The 15,166-nt window shown below is 42.9% G+C and overlaps 1 protein-coding gene across 3 annotated transcripts in view; it reads left to right on the top strand.

Moving 5' to 3' along the window:
* Window positions 1–15,166, top strand: part of plpp4 (phospholipid phosphatase 4) — a 262,282-nt gene that overhangs the window by 88,061 nt on the left and 159,055 nt on the right. The window lies entirely within an intron of this gene.

The following is a 15,166-nucleotide window of genomic DNA, read 5'->3' on the forward strand; positions in this document are numbered from 1 at the left end:
GACTTGAAAATCAATTACTAAGAATATTATTTGTCTGGACTTTGGGGTAAAAATAATGGTGTGGCTAGCAATGTCACCGTTATTAGCGATAAAATTGGAAAAGTAATTGCACATGTACAGTTACTAAAAGAAATCAGGAAGCTGCAGTCTGAGTTTTTCTGCTTTTTGCTGTACTGCTATCTTGCCGGGAGGCTTAGCATTCAAATGTATGAAATGGCATGAAGCTACTTGAAGCTACTGGTGCTTCTTATGTGGAAGATAGGGCAGCACAGTGACACAGTGGTTAGCACTGCTGCCTCACAGCACCGGGGACCTGGGTTTGACTCCCAGCTTGGGTCACTGTCTGTGTGGAGTCTGCACATTCTCCCTGTGTCTGTGTGGGTTTCCTCCGGGTGCTCCAGTTTCCTCCCACCGTCCAAAGACGTGCTGGCTAGGTGCATTGGCCATGCTAAATTCTCCTTCAGAGTACCTGAACAGGCACCAGAGTGTGGTAACTAGGGATTTTCACAGTAACTTCATTGCCTAGTTGTGAAAAATAAATAAACAAAAAGATACCCAGTAAAGTTGGCAAAACGTTAGATCTTGCCTACTCCAGCATAAGTCAATTGTTAATAGCATTAATGATGAGCATTAATTACTGAACATCAGCCTCTCTGGAACTGAAAATTAACCTTTACAAGTGTGAAGTCTTGTTTCTCCAAGTTTTAATTATTGTTAGACATTCTAAAAAATGAACATTCGTGTTTTACTTTTTCTTTCTGCCTCTTATATCACTGAATCCCATCTTAATTTCAGTTATTTCACTTTATTTGGCATTGGACTCCTAATTTCCATTGTCATTTCCTGGTTCAGGCTGTGTGCTGGAAATTGTTTGGGCACAGGTTCACAATTCATAACCATCCCACACTCATTCAATTTGAGGTGACAGCAAATGAGTTCCAAAATTATCTGAATGATCCTAGTGTTGTTCCAAATGATTGCCTTGCTGCTCTTCTCTCCCAAATACTTCCTGCCACCCTGTTACACAATGACTCAGTCTGTATGCAAGGTTCTTTCTAAGCTTAATATACAAGGCTTTACTGCTTTTAAAAAAAAGTGTAACTCCCAATTCAAATAGTAACTATTCTCATGTGCCAATTGCAAAAAGTGCCTCACAGAACAAGCTTCCTACATGCCAGGTGATCAGTTAACCTTACTTTTTTAGTGCTAGAGGACATTGTTCTAACCAGTTGTTGGACCACTTGGCAGGGGGACTAAGCAGTATTGTTTGGAATCTATCTGATCCTGCCAGCCCGCTCCTCTCAAAGGCAGGCTGGCCCTTAAAGGGAAGATACACTAAAGAAATTGCTGCAACTTGAAATGTAAGAGAATTGAACAGCAGCACAGAGAGTGAATAACGTGATTCTGGAGGCATTAGTAATGGGGATGGGCAGAAGATGCAGTATAGTTTGGCAAGGGGGTGGGGGGGTGGTCAGGAGGCCTTCAAGGATCACTGTCAGAAGGGAATTAGAAGGTGGCCATGGAGGTCAGTTCCCAGATACTGAACTGAGAACTTGGCTGCAATGTCATAACTGGTCTAATGATCTCACGCATGTGTTCAAGATCAGTGAATGCATCTCCACATGACATCTTCTTTACAGCACACTACCTACCTCTCTCTCAGCTCAATGCACCACGTTTGCCTAACAGCACTTCCTGGCACTTGGAACACACATAACATCCAAATATTACACCATATCCTTGCACACTTACTGCCAACCTCGCCCCTCCTCTCAGTGCCTTCACATACTGCCAACGGTTCAGCTATGGCCTCAGCTAGAACTTTGGGTACACACATTTACGTGAATTGCTCTGAAGACAACACAGAAGAGATTTACAAGAATGTTGTCAGGGCCAGAAAATTGCAGCTATGAGAAAAGATTGGGTCGGCTACGATTAATTTCCTTAAAATGGAAGAGGCTGAGGGGTGATTGATTTGAGGTGTTCAAGATTGTGAAGAGCCTAGATAGTGTAGACAGGGAAGATATGTTTCCCCTAGAGGAGAGGTCAATTACAGGGGGCACAGATTTAAGGTGATTGACAGAACAGTTAGAGAGGATATTAGCAAGAGCTTTTTCATCCAGAGGGTAGTAAGTGTTTGGAATTTATTGCCCAGATTGGTGGTGATAGAGACAGAAACCATTAACTCATTTAAAAGGTACCTGGATCTGCAGCTGAAACCTGTAAGGTTACTGACTGGATGCTGGAAGGTGGCATTAGAACAGGCAGCTAGTTTTTTATTTCAGCCGACACAGACACAATGGGCAGAATGGCCTCTTTTTTTGTGCCAGGACTCTTCTATGGAATTTCCTTTCTGATTTCTGGCTTTCAAAAAGCCTATCATTGCTGCTTATCCAGCCACAGCAGCCCAAGGAGGGAGCAACAATACACCAGCAAAGAGCCTCATCTGATGCTCTTAGCCATCAGCTCAGAAACTGGTGCTGCGCGTACTGTGGAGACTATCAAAGACGGGGGACCCAGACGTGGAGAGTCATCCGGACACGCGTGAGCCGTCACCAGCCCAGGGGACAAATTGTTCATTTGCCAGCTTTCCCTAGGGTGAGGTAACAGACAGGATTTTCTGCAGAGGGCTCGGATGAGGGTCTCAATAAGATGGTTAAAATGCAGGGCACTGATGGGCATGCATACCAACATGCTGTGCATATTAGCTGGCCTGCCAGACAGCCTCGGGCCACTGTACAGGAGCATGGAGGACTCTGGCATCATGTTGGCAGAGGACATGGAGCAGAGTTAGTTCGCTTGGCAGTTCTGCTTCATCTGCCTCTCGTTCTGAAAACCAGAGACACTGGAATTGCAATCCCCACTCCTGTTGTAGACTTGTGGACAGGTCACCTGGTCCTCCACAAGGATGCAGTAACACTCCCTGCCAAATCCAGGAGCTCAACACATGGAGCAGCACAGTGGTTAGCACTGCTGCCTCACAGTGCCGGGGACCAGGGTTCAATTCCCAGCTTGGGTTACTGTCTGTGTAGAGTCTGCATATTCTCCCCATGTCTGCCTGGGTTTCCTCCGAGTGCTCCGGTTTCCTCTCTCAGTCCAAAGACACTCTGGTTAGGTGCATTGGCCATGCTAAATTCTCCCTCAGTGTACCCAAACAGGCGCCAGAGTGTGGCGACTAGGGGATTTTCACAGTAACTTCATTGCAGTGTTAATGTAAACCTACTTGTGACACTAATAAATAAACTAACTAACTAACAAAATACATCCAGAAATATTCCAGAGTACTGCCAGACACCTTACAATAGAAATAGTAGTGAAAAATTACCTTGCCTTTGGTGACAGGCCACCGTACACCTTTCAATGTGGCACTACATGAGAGTTTCTGGCCCCCAGTCCTTCAGTAAGGATAGCTAAAGGAGATAGACAGTTGCTTGTCTTGTTCACAGACATCACAGATCTCCTGTAGAGGATGATGCATTGAAGTGAATTTTTAATCAGCACTTGTTCCAGAGCATAGAAGATAGTCCAGCACAGGAACAGGCCCTTCAGACCACGATGTTGTGCTGAATATGACACCAAATTAAACTAATCCCTTACAAAACATAGAACAGTGCAGCACAAATAGAACAGCACAACACCGAGGTCCACAGAAAATCTGTGGACAAGTGTAAGTATAAGATCATTCACCATTGATCGCACAATCGTAGCATCCCTCAGTGCAGAAGGAGGCCAATCGGCCCGTCAAGTCTGCACCAACCACAATCCCACGCAGGCCCTATCCCCATAACCCCATGCATTTAACCTAGCTAGTTCCCCAGACACTAAGGGGCAATTTAGCATGACCAAGCACCTGGGGGAAACCCACGTGGACATGGGGAGAATGTGCAAACTCCACACAGACAGTGACCCAAGCTGGGAATCGAACCCGGGCCACTGGCTCTGTGAGGCAGCAGTGCTAACCACTGTGCCACCATGCCGCACAATGCAGGGGCCCTTGTGTTTCCTTTCATTCTTTTCCAGGCTCACCATTTTTACCTGTGTGTTCAGATCTAAGGTGACCACCACTGGGGGTAAAATGTTCAAAGAACTGATGCCAAAACAGCCCACAGTAAATATTGAAGACCAAAGCTGTCACCAAATTTGTATTCAATTAGCCCAAAGAAAAATGCTTTGTCTTTCTGTACACGCACAGCGGTGATGTGATACTTGTATACAATACTATGCAAACCAAATCTGACCCCAAAGGTTCCTGGTCTCATTTTAAATTGAAATCCAGTTCTCTCAGTAGCTGAGCTGCAATCTTCATTGAATCATAAGTAATTGAGCAGGAATGTATACATGAGCAATGCATGACACTGAACATAATTTCAAACCAGCAGTGCATCCATTACTTATGTCACACAGGAGTAGGAGAGCTGTCTGGTGCTGCTCTTGAACTGCCTGTGGTCATTTAATTTCAGTGATTGAAATCCTATTTCCGTCCTGCTAATTGTACCCATTCATTTCGAGACTCAGTTGAACTCAGTAGCTATGGTTCTACTTTTTTTTGCGCGTCCAAAATCTAAACTGCAAACACACCTTTTAATCCATTTGAACCTGAAGCAATTTTGCCTGAAAGTTTAGTTTATTAGTTTGTTTATTAGTGTCACAAGTAACCACCTCAGTGAAGTTACTGTGAAAATCCCCTAGTCACCACACTCTAGCATTTATTCTGAGGGAGAATTTAGCATGGCCAATGCACCTAAGAGGACAAAAACACACTCTCTCACTCTCACTCTCTCACTCTCACTCTCACTCTCTCACTCTCACTCTCTCTCTCTCTCTCTCTCACTCTCTCTCTCTCTCACTCTCACTCTCACTCTCACTCTCTCTCACTCTCACTCTCACTCTCACTCTCTCACACACACACACGGGAAGAACGTGTGGAGTCTACACAAACAGTGACCCAAGCCGGGAATCAAACCCAGGACCTTGGTGCTGTGAGGCAGCAGTGTATTGACAGACCAAATAGATCTCAAATTGCTAGGCTGTCTGTAACATTTACATTTTTACATCATGTTCCTTGATGTTGAAACAAGCTTCACTTACAGTTGCTTGGTAGTACTGAGTTGAATATTGCTGAAAAGAGAGACATGTTGCTGAAACTTTTCCTCTTGCACTCATCAGAACAAACACAAGAATACCAAATTTCAAATGATAACAATTTATACTACAGGAGAAAATGCTGATTGGCTGGCAATTTGACTCTGGCTGAGCTGTTGCTAGGAGACATGAGTGACAAACTATAGGGTCCCCAAATTCCAGATTAGTTCAGAAAAAGCACAAGGCAGAGAGTGGGATTCTGTATATGGATATATTTTAGCTCAGTTTGCTTGCTAGAAGTATGTTATGAATTTGACTGAGAGGTATTATAGTGCGTTTTAAACAGAGGAGTGAAAGGTGGAGAGGTGGGAAGGTTTAGGGAGGGTACACCTTGGGCTTAGACAGCTAAAGACACAGCCAGCAATCAAGGGTGAATTAAAATTGGAGAGGCCCGTGTTGGAGGAGTGCAGAGATCTCAGAGTTGAGAGGCTGGAGGAGATTACAGAGCTGGGAAGCATGAAGCCTTGGAAAGACTTCTAAACAAGGATGAGAATTTTAAAGTTTAATGATTGCTTAGCCAGGAGCCAGCAAGCACAAAGGTGCAATTTAGGATTAACGCAAAGCTCATTGCAATGGTCGGTTTTCAGCTGGGCATAACTCAGCAGCGTAATCATTGGGCACAGTAATACATTCTAAAAATGAACTGTGCAAAGCTGGACCGAGGGATTCGAGTAGTTACACGTCAAGACAGCTCGATGTGATCAAAGTGTACAGACAGTTCCCCTCAGCCTCAGCTAGACATGGCTGTGGCTAATTGTATGGATTATGGATCTGGCTGGTGAGATCAACACATTTAGCAATAAAATAGTTATTGTTATGTACAGGAGCAAAAGTCCATGATTATGAGAATCAAAGGAATTTATAAAGGAACCACAGCATCCTTTGGCATGCAATGGGATTCCTACATACTGAAGCTGAAGCTGTCACATAGTAACAGAATCTGGCCGATACAACCATTACTGACTGGCAGCTTAATGAAATCGAAAATGCAACAAATTCAGTTACAGCGAATAGCTTGTTCAACTTGTAACCGCTGCATGCTTCCCATTGATTCATAATAAGAATGTACGTAGAACCACAGTGCCAATGTTAGTTTGGTACAACCAACAGTGCACAGAGTAAAGGGAACCAAAGTGAGGATCAGAAGTACCACATGGTTTATTGCCTATCTGTTGCCAGAGTGAGAAACATGTGGAAACAGCTGGAAAGTATATGGGAGAGGGAGGTTCCAGTCATTGTGATCCATATTGGGACCAGCAACGTGGTAAAGAGTTGGCAAGAGCTCCTGTTTGGAGGGCACAACGAACCAGGTGCTAAATTTTAAATGCCAGGAGCTCAGTGATTATAATCTGTGGATTAAACCACATTCAGGTCAGCATAAGAATAAACTGATTAGGGAGATGAAGATGTTGCTGAAGAGTGTGAGCAGGGGACAGAAATCTGGGATAATGGGCATAATATGTGACATTAACAGCTTGCAGGGACCTGTGTTGTGATCTCAATGATTCGCTGAGGGAGAAAAATGGGCTCAACTGAGAAATTAGGCCATGGGATGATGATGCACATTTACCTGTGCAAGTCTATTGTAATAAAAGCAGCATACAAACCCTTGGCGCTGCTTGCTGATTGGAGTGAAGTGACTGTTGTGTGGCTGCACATCTCAGAAGGGGCACAAAAATCATGCGAAACCTGCACCGCTTAAAGCAGGGTGGCACAGTGGTTAGCACTGCTGCCTCACAGCACCAAGGACCCAGGTTTAATTCCAGCCTTGGGTCACTGTCTGTATGGAGTTTGCACATTCTCCCCATGTCTGCCTTGGTTTTCTCCGGGTGTTCCAGTTTCCTCCCACATTCCAAAGGATTAGGTTGATTGGCCATGCTAATGTCAGAGTATTAGGAGGGTAAATATGTGGGGTTACAGGAATAGGGCTTGGGTGAGATTGTGATTGCTATAGATGTGATGGGCCGAATGGTGGCCTCCTCCTGCACTATGATTCTAATATGCCTAGCTCATCCTGCTAAAGCCAAAGTGGTCTTCTGTGTTCTTGGATGTGCTAAGTTGAATCATGCTATTCTTCAGCGATGGCTTTCCACAGATTCAGTAGTGTACACTCTTTTGTTGTTTCTTCTTGTAGTTGCTGGCGTTTGCATTGTGCAAAATGTATGAGAACAATTTGGCGAACACATTCAAGTTCAATATCAATGAAGTCAACTCATAGATCATGAATATCCTAGCTGTTTTGCAGGGTTTGCCAATCGCTAAGTGTATCCAATGTGACCATCAAGTGACCTAGTTTGTAGTTGATCTCAAACTCATAGCCTTGAATTTTTACCAAGAGACATTGCAATCCTAGTGGTGTATTGGTTAATGGTTTCCACCAAATTCTCTCCAGTGACTTGTGGTCAATCCCTGTCACAAACCAGTTATCAAATATATATGAAAATATACAATTTCGGACACTGAAGCTAATGTTTCCGACTCAATGTTGGATTGCATTACTGAGTGAAATTTTGAAGCAAATGCAATCAATTTGCCTTTCTGTAGTATGCATTTTCCCAGACCTTTCTATGAGGCATCTATCTCAAGGGTAGTTGCTCCCTAGGATTGTAAAATTGCAATTTTGATTCTTCTGTAAATCAATGTTTCAGTGTTTCGTAGAAACACAAAAAATGGGAGCAGGAGTAGGCCATTCATCGTGATCGTGGCTGATCACCCAACTCAGTAGCCTGATCTTCTCTCTCCTCCACCCCCCCCTCCCCCCCCAATATCCTTTTGCCCAAGAGGTATACCTAACTTCTTCTTGAAAATATAAAATGTTTTGGTCTCAACTGCTTTCTGTGATAGTGAATTTTATTGGTTTACCACTCTCCTGGTGAAGAAATGTTTCCTCATCTCGGTCCTACAAGGTTTCCCTCATATCCTTAGACTTTCACCCCTGGTTCTGGACACCCCCATCATCTCAAAGCAATATTGGTGGTCTTTATGCTACAGGAAAGTAACATCCTTTCTCAGCAATTCACTTAGCAATGAAGGTTTATGAGGGAAATTGGAAATGTGTGAAGACAAAAAATTAAAGAGACCTAGCCATCTTTGAAGATCTTCTTTATCTTGAGGAATTGGCATGACTGTTGTAACCTCTATTTTGTTGGTCTACCAGAAGCAACCCTTCAGTTATAGGCAACAAAATAAAACAAGACTTACTCCAACTTATAAATCAAAGTAAAAGGTTTAATAAAGAAATTTCATTACTCCAACACTTGAAGCCTCACCGTGGTCCATTCCAAACTCTCTCAAACCCCAGCAGCTTCTTATTTATAAAGAGTCAGCTGGTCAGGTGACCGCCACATCATTTTGTCATGGGTTACATAGTTTTCTGGGTCAGCTGACCCTCACAGCATGTTACCAAGGTCATACTACAATAGATCCAATGTTATCATTGGTTACATTCTAACACATTTTACTTGGATTGGGACCTATATCAACACTGGGACAAATAGAACTGAAGAAATTGATCTGATGTATTTCAGACTATTCAACACTAATCTTTCGTGGTGTGCTTTTAGCATCATGTGCGAATTATGGTCATGCTCTTGCAATGTCACTGGTGATGCAGCTGCAATCTTGGCAGAGTGCATGGAATGCAGTCTATGTGAACTTGAAAGACACCATGGCTAACAACCTGAAAGGAGCTCATTGAACATATTATCATTCAGATGGAGGATAAAATATAGTAATCTCTTGGCACTTTTCCATGAGATGTACCGACTAGTAGCTATGCTTGACATCAAGCTTAAAGAAGAACTTCTCGCCTGCAAATCTTGGATTTAACTCTTTTAATGTGGGTATTTTGTAAGGACAATGTTTCAAGGCTGCATTTAAACATCATGGATCAATGCATACTCTCATCGACCCAATTGAGTTACATCAGACTGAGAGATTTTGTACTCTTGTAATCATTCTGTCTTTTTCCATTTTGTCTAATTCCACCCTCAATTTATCTTACGAGTGGATACTGCACTTGCATGGTGGATCAATTTGTGGACTTGCATTCTCCAGCAAATGTAATGTTGAAGTTCCCTTTGAAACTCTTTTAAGATGTAATGTTGAAGTTCTCTTTAAAACCGCCAATTTTGTTGAAATACTGAATATTTTGGTGTTGAACTAAGGCGATAGGAATAGTTTCTGAGGTTGAACTGTCTTGTGACAGCTATTTCCAAGGGTTGCAATGAATGCCATGTTATGACATGCCAGTAGACCTACAGTTTCTGGGCTTTTGGTTTCCATAACACAACATCTGTGACACCTCGGGAGGGTTGATTGTACTTGCATTCCAGGACTATGGATCCTACATATGGAATTAGTGAAACATTGTATGCTGAAAGTTTCACAGTAGTAGGTTTCTCCATGGCCTTCCATGTCTGTGGATACATGTCTTTTACAATTTGCAGGGACAGTAGGTTGGCACTTACACCTGTGTCAATCTTGGCCAATAATGAATAGTTGTCATAGGGCAGATAATTTGTACCTAGGTAAACTCTTCAGATGGTGTGACAGTATTTCCCCTGAGATTGACGGAATGGAATGTGTGATAAAGACAAAATACTATCGATATTGTGATCTGAAACAAAAATAGAAAATGCTGGAGAAACTCAGCTGGTCTAACAGCAGCTGTGGAGAGAGAATAGAGCCAATATTTCAGGTCTGTCATCCAATTGGCTCTATTCTCTCTACATAGATGCTATCAGACCTGCTGAGTTTCTCCAGCATTTTCTGTTTTTGTGGTGTGCAACATGTGTTCACCACTCTTGGTCTCATCACGTACATTATTGTTATTTTCTGATTTATCAAGCACCTTGTGTATGATTCAGAAAGGCTACTGGATGGTCCTTCTTATTGCTTGAAGGCACCTATTGTGTATGCTCTATTTGGGTCAATGCATGGCCCTTTATTACTGCACCATCCTTTGCCCTAGTCACTTTTCTTGCCAGTAGCCCTTTCTGTTACATGCCTTGAAACTGAGGCTGGATCACATCACGAGAAGGGAACTGTGTCATGTCATGCTGCTATACCTAAAGGCATATTACAACAATGACAAGTTCTAAAATAGTAGGCATGATGTCCTGAGTGTGATTCCACACCAACCCCTACACATTCATAGAATTATAGAACTCTACAGTGCAGAAAGAGGCCCTTCGGCCCATCGAGTCTGCACTGACCACAATCCCACCCAGGCCCTACCCCCATATCCCTACATATTTTACTCGCTAATCCCTCTAATCTAAGCATCTCAGGACACTAAGGGGCAATTTTAGCACGGCCAATCAACCTAACCTGCACATCTTTGGACTGTGGGAGGAAACTGGAGCACCTGGAGGAAACCTACGCAGGCACGAAGAGAATGTGCAAACTCCACACAGACAGTGACCTGAGCTGGGAATTGAACCCAGGTCCCTGGAGCTGTGAAGCAGCAGTGCTAATCACTGTGCTACCGTGCCGCCCCTTGGGCAGCATGGTGGCACATTGAGTGGTTGGCGATCTTTGTAGTTGCTCTGTACCTGTATCTCTGTGTCCAGATGTGCGCACATTCAATGGCATGGTGAAGCCTGCTATCTCGACAAAGTTATGTACATACATCACCTCTGGCCAATGAGAGCAAAATGAAAATCTCTCTCAGAAGAGAAAGCACCTGTTACCTCTTTCTTAAACAACAATGGATGATGAACTGGGAGATGTTGTTTGTTCCAGCCTGGAAGCATCCAAATAGAAATGAAATGAATGGCCATGGATACCTCTACAGTAGCCATTGTCCTGCCCTTGAGGTGGCAAGAAGCGGCAGAGTTTTGTGAGCAACTCTTCCATTAAAGGCATGCACAGACTTCTCCTAGTTGAGGTAAGGTAAGAGAAATGCCCCTGGGTGACCCTAGGTGAGTAAGACCTCATTCTGAGAGCCCTTCTCCCTGACTTCCCCTCCTCCCTCTGTTTGTTTGCTGCTGTGACCCCTCTGCTGTGACTCGCTTGCAGACCCGAGGGGGCTGGCAACTACAACATTCATGACTGGGAACAAGCAATCTTGAAGTCAAAGCCAAGGTCTTCACGACATGCAGTGCCATCCATTGTCAGATCTCACCAGTTTTATGCAACTCCAGAAACGACCATGTGCTTCTACAGGCTCAGAGAGAGTCAGCAGAACCTTATCAGCAACAAACCTGAGAGTAGCACTGTCGGAAGCTTCTTTCCTGCTGCTGATTGCGTGTTCAGCTATGCCAGGTTAAATAAGTGTGTTAACTGGCAGGGTCTAAAATATCCATGCTGATGTTGCTCACTGATTGATGTCACGATCTGACTACTGTGTATTCTTCTGAGGTGTGTTCCTAATGTCTACACTAACATCCTCACCAAGATGAAGTTCGGCAATGTTCGCACCAGATGTGTGTGTGTGTGCAGCTCAGACTCTGTTTTAGCAGCAAAGTAGCATCCGTGGTATCAAAACAACCACTATGACTGATCCCAATTTTGTGTTCTTGGTTTATTAATAGTTGAATTGGTGGATATAGAGCCACACATTGCACAAAGACAGGCATCATTGTAAGCTGTGTAGATGGAAATATAAAACTAGAGATACCAACTAATTAAGGGAATGGACAAAACTGTGGCAGGTAGATCTCAATAAAGACAAGTGTCATCCACTTCAGATCTAAAAAGGATAGAATCAAGTACTTTCTAACTATCACAAAACCAGAAGCAATGGAGATCCAAAGGAATTGACAAATTCATGTACATAACTCATTAGAATATGGCTGGCAAATACAAAAATTAATCAAAAAGACTACTGGAATGTTAACTTTATATCTACAGGATTAGAATACAAAGATCTAGAAATCATGCAGTCTTACATTATTGTGATGCCTTTAGAGACCCGTAACGTTTAAAAAGAGATTTGACCTTGCGGTTGCTAATTGAAAGAATGACATGGCAAGATTTCACATTTTAAAATGTCTATTCTAACAAATAATTAAAAGCACTATTGACTAAACACTATTTTCTTTCAGTAGGCAACTTGTACTTTAAACTACAGAGAGGAACATTCCCCATTTCACTCTTTATAGAATTTCAGTCTTTACTATAAAGAGTCCGTACTGGTTTACAACTTCCAATTGACCCTCGTGTCACCGTTCTGCTGAGTAGTAACTTCAAGTAACCATCTCCAGGTACTTTCCTCAGTTTTCAGAGAGATTCATAAATCCACCACCAGCAGTTAAGCCTGTTCTGATGACTCTTTCCTCTGGGTAGTCATACCAGGAAAAAATCTCCTAGAATCCCTCAAAGTCTGCAGGACGTGTCTGTTTGACTGGGGACCATCTCTCTCCCACATCCAACTGTGGTAGTTCACAAAGTCAAGCAGTCTCTTCTCTCTGAGAACCACACAACTTCTCTCAATCGGTGACATTCAGTGGTTTGTAGGGAAGGCTGATGTTAAAAATGGCTTCCTTTGCAATGTGAAACCTCTAATAGGTTGGGAGCTCTCGGCAGGCAGGACTTCCACCACCAGGATCCTTATCCTGGGGAAGACCAGGCTCACTAGTGTCTAATTAAATGCCTGAGTGGCACTTAATTCAACAGATCTTCCCAAAAAGACGCAACACAACCTTTTAGTGGCTCTCAGCCAGTGAGTGAGAGCCGCATTGCCTACATTGTCTTGTCAATTAGCAAAATGTGCTGTTTTGATAGCTTTTTGATAACAAGGCTCTCAAAATTGTGCGCAATACTCTCAAAACAGTGGCTTAATAAATGATTTGTATAAATTCATTACTACTTTCCTTTTCTATTCTTTGTCCCTATTTGTAAAACCAAAATTCTAGTTTTTTAAAAATATATTTAGTTCCCTGCACTCACTTTCAGGGGATTATTTAATTTTTTATTTGTTTACCTTCTTTCTCCATACAAAAATTACCTCACACTTCTGCACATTAATTTACACCTACCTGCCTCCCACCTGCTACTTCTCATAACTTGTTTATGTTGTCTTAGTTTTCTTTAGCAGTCCAGCTATTTGCCAGTCCTCTCACCTTTGATATCATCAGTAAATGTAAAGGTTAAGTTCACTATGTTCAAGTCCAAAATATCCCTTTATGCCGAACATAAAAGTGGATCCTGGATAACACCAGTTCCAACCCTCTCCAGTACTCCCTTTTAACCTCACCCTTTGCCTCATATATGCATCAATTATCTTTCTATTTCAACCACTATATTTCATCCGTGCCATTTACCTGAATTTCTCCAGCAAGCTTCTTGTAAGGTATTTTATCAAATGCCTTTGGGGAATTCATTTTTTCTCATTTTGAAGAACTATCAGAAAATGGTACATATTTTGTAAAATAAACTGAATCTTGGGCTGATTGTTTAATGCATTTGTGCAAAAACTTTTAAGCATCAAAGCATTAAGCTTCCAGTGATATCATTGGTCTAATATGGTGAGGTGATGGCCTAGTATCACTTGACCATCAGTCCAGAAACCCAGCTGATGTGCTGGGGATCTAGGTTTGAATCCCACCACGGCAACTGATGGAATTTGAATTCAATAAGAATATCTGGAATTAAGAATATCCTGATGACCATGAGACCATTGTCGATTGTTGGAAAAACCCACCTTGTTCACTGATGTGCTTCAGGGAAGAAAATCTGCTGTCCTTATCTGGTTTGCTCTATGTGTGACTCCAGAGCCAGGACACTACGGTTGACTGTCAACTGCCCTCAGGCAACGAGGGATGGGCAATTAATGCTGGCCAGCCAGCGATGCCCTTATCCCATGAATTCTTGGAATGTTGCCGGGATAGTTTCCTTGAACAGTGTGTGACGGAACCAACGAGGGAGCAAGCTATCTTAGATCTGGTGTTGTGTAACAAGGCAGGTAGAATTAGGGATCTTGTTGTGAGGGATCCTCTTGGGAAGAGCGATCATTGTATGGTTGAGTTTTTGATGCAGATGGACGAGGAGAAAGTAAGGTCCCGGGCCTGTGTCCTCTGTTTGAACAGAGGGGAGTACGATAGGATGAGAGAGGAATTGGCAAATGTAGATTGGGGGCGCAGATTGGTCGGTAGGTCTGCTGAGGAACAGTGGAGGATCTTTAAGGAGATCTTTTTCTGTGCTCAGCAGAAATGTATTCCGATGGTAAAGAAGGATCGTAGGAGAAGGGATAATCAGCCGTGGTTATCGAAGGAATTAAAGGAAAGTATTAAATTAAAAGCTGATGCATTTAGAGTGGCTAAAAGTAATGGGCAAGTAGAAGATTGGGAGAGGTTTAAAAATCAACAAAGATTGACGAAGAAGATGATAAAGAAAGGAAGGATAGACTATGAAGCTAAACTAGCACTAAATATAAAAAAGGATAGTAAGAGTTTTTATAAATATATAAAGAGGAGGAAGCTGGCTAGGGTGAATGTTGGACCCTTAGAGGATGAGAGGGGGGATTTAGTGGTGGGCGATGAGGAAATGGCTGAGGCCTTAAATAAGTTTTTTGCCTTGGTCTTCATGGAGGAGGACGCAAATAGTTTGCCGGATATTAAAGATAGAAGGATGGTAGGAGTTGAGGGCCTGAATGCGATCACTGTCACTAGAGAGGTAGTGCTTGATCGACTAGTGGGACTGATGGTGGACAAGTCCCCAGGACCGGATGGAATGCATCCCAGGGTTCTGGAGGAAATGGCAGAGGTGATAGTAGATGCCTTAGTGATTATTTTCCAAACCTCGCTGGATTCCAGGGAAGTGCCGGAAGATTGGAAAACGGCTAATGTTACACCGCTGTTTAAAAAGGGTAGCAGGCAAAAGGCAGGGAATTATAGGCCAGTTTTTTTAACGTCTGTTGTAGGAAAAATGCTTCAATCCGTCATCAAAGAAGAAATAGCGAGGCACCTAGAGAAGAATTGTTTGACAGAGCAGACGCAGCACAGATTCGTTAAGGGGAAGTCGTGTTTGACAAACTTATTGGAATTTTATGAGGATGTGACTAGTGCGGTAGACAGAGGGG

Source organism: Carcharhinus amblyrhynchos, chromosome 17 (assembly GCF_965287045.1).
Source record: "Carcharhinus amblyrhynchos chromosome 17, sCarAmb.v2.hapA, whole genome shotgun sequence".
Taxonomy (NCBI): domain Eukaryota; kingdom Metazoa; phylum Chordata; class Chondrichthyes; order Carcharhiniformes; family Carcharhinidae; genus Carcharhinus; species Carcharhinus amblyrhynchos.